Source organism: Silene latifolia, chromosome 2 (assembly GCF_048544455.1).
Source record: "Silene latifolia isolate original U9 population chromosome 2, ASM4854445v1, whole genome shotgun sequence".
NCBI classification, from domain to species: Eukaryota; Viridiplantae; Streptophyta; class Magnoliopsida; order Caryophyllales; family Caryophyllaceae; genus Silene; species Silene latifolia.
Window position 1 is genome coordinate 99,956,207 of NC_133527.1, and position 7,387 is coordinate 99,963,593.

At 37.2% G+C, this 7,387-nt stretch overlaps 1 non-coding gene across 1 annotated transcript; it reads right to left on the minus strand.

The window, feature by feature from the left end:
• Positions 1-4,068: 4,068 nt before the first annotated feature.
• On the minus strand, positions 4,069-4,175 carry LOC141644579 (small nucleolar RNA R71). Its single transcript, XR_012544192.1, has one exon. It is a non-coding gene; the product is annotated as a small nucleolar RNA R71 (small nucleolar RNA).
• Positions 4,176-7,387: the final 3,212 nt, after the last annotated feature.

Consider the following 7,387-nt stretch of genomic DNA (forward strand, 5'->3'; position numbering starts at 1 on the left):
TGTTTTGCTGAGGGGAATTTTTTTTGCCGTCTGTTTCCAGCGTTTTTTTCTCCTTGTTTGATGATTCATTTACATTTTTATTTTTCATATTGTTGTTTTAATCAGTTAAAATTATCATATGAAGAATTGGTAGTTTTTTTGATTTTATGAAGATTAACTTAAAATTGTAAATGGAATCGTCATGTCGATGATATAGAAATTTGTTTTTGCTATATAGTTTTTGGCATATACGATTAATCATGTTTTATTAATTCATATGCTAATCATGTTCTAATAGCAACTATAAACGATTTTCTTCATCGAAATTTTTGTTTTAGGGCATTTTTGCCGCAAAAAGAAAAAAAAGGAGGCATTAGGGTTCTTATTTTAATTTGAGCCGTGAAAAAAAAAATTTTTTGTTGTTTCGGTTACTGTTCACAGTGGGCAGTTTAAAAAAAAAACAAATTAAAAAAATTTTTGTTTCGGTTTTTACAGAAAAACCGACTTTAAAAAGAAAATAAAAACGGACTGTTTTTGTTTTTTTGCTGTTTTGCGAAAAAAAGGGCTTGTTTTTGTTTTTTGTTATGCCGTGAGCATTGTTTATAAAAAAAAAAATTCCTGTTTTTTTTTTCCTGTTTTGCCGAGCCTCAAAAAAAAAAAAGGTTTTTATTTTGTTTTTATGGCCAATTATGATTATGCATTAAATTTGCAATGTATGATAAATAATTGTGAAGCGGTTCATAATTCATAGATACCTAATTATTTTAAAGCAGTTTAAAATATTGATGGATTAAATTCATATTACAAGTTTAATATGAATTAAGATTAAAATTAATGTGATTAATTGAGGAATGATCACTTAATTTAATCAACTAAATTGGTGGTTTGGATAAAATTAATCTACATAATTAAAGAATTATGTCTTGTATGTTTATTTTATTTTTAGTTGATGCATTTTATTTTAGTTGAATGAATCGTTTGAATGGTTTAATTTATGTATTTTTGCAATCGGTTGTAATTTGTAATACCTAGTGTGGCCTTAGTCAAATTATGTTTTCGTAATGATGGGAACATAATTTTTAATGTAATTTGTGATCTCGAATCTCCTTTATTTTTCTTTAGTTTTTGGGTTTTGAAATTAGAATGTAATAAATAGGTTTATTCTGTAAATTTATTTATTGTAATTTTCAAAAGAAGACTAAAGATGGAGATTGGAGCTCACTCCCGCTACATGGATCAAGATGGAACATCGAGAGAAGCTTCTCGGGTCCAAGGATGGATTCCAAATTTGTATTTAATGTTCATTTTGATAGGATAGGCCAAACTAGGACTTTTTTTTTGTTTTACGTTTTACCTTTCTTATTGCCTTTCATTCACATGCTAGTTAATGCATCATATTCCGCCTAAAACCAAACCACCTACTAAAATGCATGAAAATTGACACATATAGGTTATATGTTAGTTTTCATAGACATACAGATGTCACATGTTTTTAAGCCATCACCTTAGTTTAATCATTCACGCATGCTAGATATTAGTTCACTTAAAATGAATTAAAATAAAGTTGATGGGATCTTCCTCTAAAACGGAAATTGAGATTAGTCTTTATAAGGGCAAACAACTTGATGTGACCATAATTAGCGCATATTGAGCCCCCGAATTAGCCTTGTTCCCATGCTTTTTAGTACATATTTGGGTCATTTATTATCTTTAGTTCTTTGTTTTGCATATTCTTTGAGATTTTGATCCCTTGGTAGGAAAGGAGTAAGAATCTTGCATTTTCATGGCAAAACGAGACTAAATTGATCGAATTCAATGACCAAGCATCAAGGAGAGACAAGATTAGAAGGCTTTGTACATATGATAGTAGATGAGCAATGTTGAGAAAGGATCCTTGAGTCCCCAAGGAAATCCCCAAGGAATTTATAAAGAAAAGGGAAGAAAAGAAGAAGAAGCCTTGCTGAGGCACAATCCGTGCGGATTTTCTACAATCCGGCCGTCCTCCACCTGCACAATCCGTGCGGTTTTCCACCAAGACGCTCGGATTCCATCACCACAATCCGCCCGGATTCTCTTGAATCCGCTCGGTTTCTATCGCCAGAATCCGCCCGTCCCGACCCTAATCCACCCGGATTCCTCTACAGCGCGATTTCCTCTTCTCCAAGCTACGAAGAAAGAAGCCCTTCCTTCGGAAAATACCGGCTCCTCCCAGCTCAATCTAAAAAGTGTAATTACTAGTTTAGCCCTTAGTTAACCCTAATGCATCCCCCTAATTTCCACTATAAATAACCCATTAGTCTAATTAGAATAGCATGTTCTTCTTATCAATATTTAGAGTAGTTAAAATCAATCAAATCTCTCTTTAGTTTTGTAATCAACAAATAATCAAGTTCTAATACAAGTTTTATTTCCTTAATCTCTCTTTTGTTCATCCTTTATTTTGGGTAATTGAATATTATTTGGGTTATTATTGGGAGATTGACAACCTCTCAATCAAGCATTCAAGTACTTCTTTTATCTTTGCTTTATTATTGGAATCATTAGTAGGTATAATTCTCTTAATCCCTTTTTAAATATTGTTAATTACTTTCATTTATTCATCATGTTTCATTTTGTTGGTATGATTGACAACGTTGCTAGCATGATCAACATGATAATGAGTGAGTAGTCTCTTAGCTAGGGTTAATGGGTGATTAGGGGAAACCAACATGGGGAATGATTCATGCTTAAATTAATATGCTTTCATGTTTTATTTGCTTGCTTGTTTTGATCTCAACTCATGCACATGTTATATTTGATGAAATGCTAAGCCTATGAATCCTTGCATTTACCACCATCTCCTATCTTTTCAATGAGACTTGTAAGACATAACCCAACTCGAGTCTCATTAGACCATGCATGTTGTTGAGTAGGGAAGATTAAGTCGACTTGTAGGTGTTGTACAATCTAATCGATTCGGCTCCGGGACCCAAACTTTCCTAGGATTGTAAGATATAAACCAACTCAATCCATCACAACAATAATTGCTTGCTTATAATTTGAGAACATGTTTGTATGATCAATTCCCATGATTCCCCTATGATCCCATGACACCCTAGTGCTTTTTAATCAATTGTTTACACCCCTTTTAATTCATCTTGCTTGTTTGTTTTCATTGCTATTTTAGTTAGTGACCTTCTACATCAACCCAATTTGTGACACCCCTAAGACACCACTAGTTTCAATGGAAATCTCATTTCAATATCCGTCCCTTGGGATCCGACCTTTACTTGCCTCTTTACTAATTGTAGAGTTGTTTGTGAAGCTATAAATTGTGTTTTGATTCGGACGTGACCCAACGACCACGCCTTTAATTGTGAACACGAAACGGACCGATCAAAAATGGCGTCGTTGCCGGGGACGGTGTTTACTTGATTTAGATTTCCTTTTTATTGTTATTAGTTGTGTCTTTCTTCGCCTTGGGGAAGTAAACCTCCTCAAGGTTTGTTCTAATTGTTTTCGAGTTGTTTGATATTTTGCATGTCTAGAAGGTCACAAGGTGATTTGTTACCTTTTGACCGTGAAATCGAAAGAACCTTGACGAACAATAGGAGACTTGTTAGGAGGAATTTAAGAGGTATTAGTGAATTTGTTCAACCAACTATTGAGTTCATCAACCCTTTCGCAATAGAAGGAGAGGAGAACCTATTACACAATACCCCACAAAATCAACCTACAATGCCTAAATTCTCGTCACACTCCGTACCCACCGAGGAGAACCTACCCAATGGTACTCCTACACCACTACATCTAACCGAAAATTTTATTGCCAAATCCGCCTTTATACAATTAGTCGAAAGGAGCCAATTTGGGGGGATGCCTAGTGAAGACCCTCATTCTCATATGAAAACCTTTTGCGACTATTGTGATGCAATCTCTCAAACCAGTGTGACTCAAGACCAAATTAGATGGGTCTTATTTCCTTTTTCTCTAATCGGCACCGCGAAACAATGGTTGAAAGGCCTTGACAAGGCCACTCTCGGAATAGATTCTTGGAAGAAGTTGGCTCTAGCTTTCTACAAAACATTCTACCCACCGAAAAAGACAAACATGCTAAGAGCTCAAATTACGGGTTTTAAGCAAAGGGATGAATAATCTTTGTATGAAGCTTGGGAGCGGTTCAAGGGAATTTGTCGCTCATGTCCTCACCATGGACTTAGCGAATGGTTCTTGGTACAACAATTTTGGAATGGTTTATATGTGGATTCAAGGAACATTCTCAACATGGGATCAAATGGAATGTTCACCGAAGTTGATGACAATCAAACATGGAACAATATTGAGGAAATGGCGGTCCATAACTCACAATATAGTAGACCTCGCAAGGCTACTAGAGGAGGAAAGCATGAAGTGGATTCCGTTACTCAATTGGGTGCTCAACTTAGTGCTCATATTGACACAATCAATTTGAAGTTTGAAAAAGCTATGGCTAGACTTGAAGAAGTCTCAAAATCACCAAAGCATCATGTTAATGCCATGACAGCATCCTCATCAAACCCAAGTGGGATATGTGAGAATTGTGGAACTTTGGGACATGACCAAAGTGAATGTAGGGGAACAAATGAACAAGTAAATGCTTTCCAAGCATACAAGAGTGGTACCCCTTATTCCAACTATTACAATGAAAACACCAAATTCCATCCAAATCTCTCATACAAAAGCCAAAATGTTCAAAACCCTCAAACAACATACACTCCACCACCCATGAGAAACCAAAATCAAAGACCCTTTTACAATCAAAACCAAGGTTACCAAAATAAAAATCCATACAATCACCAAAATGACCAAGGTTTTGATGTCCAAAAAGCGGTCCTCCAAATGCAAAAGAATCAACAAGAATTTTTCACTCAAATGCAAAAAGATAGCCAAGCAAAGGAAACCACCATCAACAACATCCTAGCTCACACCAAGATGTTAGAAACCCAATTGGCTCAACTAGCATCTTCAAGCTCACAAAGACAAAAGGGGCAATTACCACCTCAAAGTAATCCCCCAAGACATAAAACGGTTAGTGCCATTCACTTGAGAAGTGGTACAAGGTACGAAGCACCGAAGAAGCAAGTTGAGGATGAAGTTGTGGAAGCTAGTGATAAGGAAGAAATGGTGCAAAACTCCAAAGATGGAGAATCATCAAAAGAAGAAAGTTCAAAGAAAAATGAAGACAAGGTCAAGGAGAAGGAGCCCATTGTGATTAGACTTCCTTTTCCAAGTCGTCAAGCCAAGCCCAAATTTGATGATCAACTTGGAAAGTTCATGGAAATTGTGAAGAATTTGGAAGTCTCAATTCCTTACACGGAATTAATAAATCACGTGCCGGCCTATGCGAAATACATGAAAGATATCCTCACAAAGAAGAAGTCAATCCGGAAACTTGAGACTATCGCCTTCATTAAGGTGAGTAGTGCAATACTTCAAGGGAGTTCACCTCCAAAACAAAAGGATCCGGGGAGCTTCTCAATACCGTGTACCATTGGCGACACAACGATCAACAAAGCCTTATGTGATCTAGGGGCTAGTGTGAGTGTCATGCCGTACTCGGTGAGTAAAAGGTTGGGGATGGGAGAGCTTAAATGCACCAACATCACACTCCAAATGGCCGATAGATCGACGAAGACACCATTAGGGATATGGGAAGATGTCCCCGTACGAATTGGGAAGTTTTTCATCCCGGTGGACTTTGTTATTGTTGATATGGAGGAAGATTCCAACATTCCAATCATTCTAGGAAGACCTTTCCTACACACCGCGGGTGCGGTGATTGATGTGAAACATGGTGAGCTCACTCTAGAAATGGGAGATGAAAGCATAACCTTTAATCTTGACAAGACTATGAGAGCTCCTCGTTTGCATGAACCATGTTTCATGATTGATCATTATAGCCGAAAGGATGAAAGGAAGAAATTGGAACTCCAATGGAAGAAGAAAATTGAAGATGCTCCATTCAAAGAACAAGTGAATTATGACAAGGAGAGCTTGCAAAGCTCATCAAAATCAATCAAAGAAGAAGAGAATGGCCTCATTGGCCAAGAGAAGAATTTGGGAGAGTTGTCTCCATCAAATCAAGAGATTTTCAATGATCAACTTGATGAAGTTTGTGGTCTTTGGGACGACGAATTTGAAGGGATTTTTAATCCCTACATTGGTAATGCCATCGATCAAGATCGACAACAAGGGCCAAGGTCTATTGAAGACCTCTACTATGATAATGAACAAGCTTTTGATTACTTTTTCAAGGTGTTGAGCAACATCAACAACACCTTGAACATGCCCCCTTGACATCTCATCAAGAATGAGAGTTTGGTGGAGTCCTCCCTAAACCACCATTTGTAAATATTTCTAACTCCCTAACTCGCATTTCAATTCCTGTATTTCATTTTTGTCATCTTTGGATTTTTATTTACTTTGATCAAGATAATTGTCATGTTTGAGAGAAGTGAGGGAGGGACTAATAATTTCAATTGATGTGTAGTGCTTTAGCTTAGTGTGGGGATGACAATTGCCTAGGCTATCCATGCCTTAGTAACACCCCCACAATGAAGAACACGAGATATGAAGAAGAATAGAAGGTTGATAAGGGATATGCATTGTACACGGGTGGAACTGAATCCGGGTATAAAGGGGTAGAATCCGAGCGGATTCTGGAGAATCCGCCCGTCTTCATGCAATCCGAGCGTACTGGGTTGAAGACGCACGTCCCTATAAGCTGAAATTTTGAAAGATTTTTGACTGTAAGAGAATACGGGCGTCCTGAACATCAATCCGCCCGTCTCTGAAAATCCGTCCATCTTGGAAAGAAGACGCCCGTCTTCTCTGCTGAGGAAAACAAGAAATATTCCTGGACTGAAATCTGTCCGTCTTCTGAAAAATCCGCCCGTCCCATATCAAGCAAATCCGAGCGTCTTCTCTTGAATACGCCCGTCTTTAGGCGAGTTTTATCAAACCCAGAAAGTGCAGAATCCGCCCGTATTGGGCAGAAACCGCACGGATTGCCCCTGCAGTTCGAACTTTTTCGGTCTTTATAAAATCCCTCCCACCTCCATTCATTCATTCATTCATTCATTCATTCATTCATTCATTCATAACACTACTTCAAAACATCAAAACCCTCATCCTCTCCATCACAAAAACAAAATCCCTCAACTACATTCACCAAAATCAAATCAAATCATCCTTCTAACAACAAATCAATCACTCCTTTTTCAATAAAAATCAAAACCAAGCACAAAATCTTCAACCTTTGAGTCGATTTTTGAATTCATAAAGGCAAAGCCTTTCACCTTTAAATCGATTTGGGTACACTACAAATTGAAGATTTTTCTTTCTTTTCTTGGTTAAATCATCAATGGCAAGGACTAAGGGAGCAACAAAG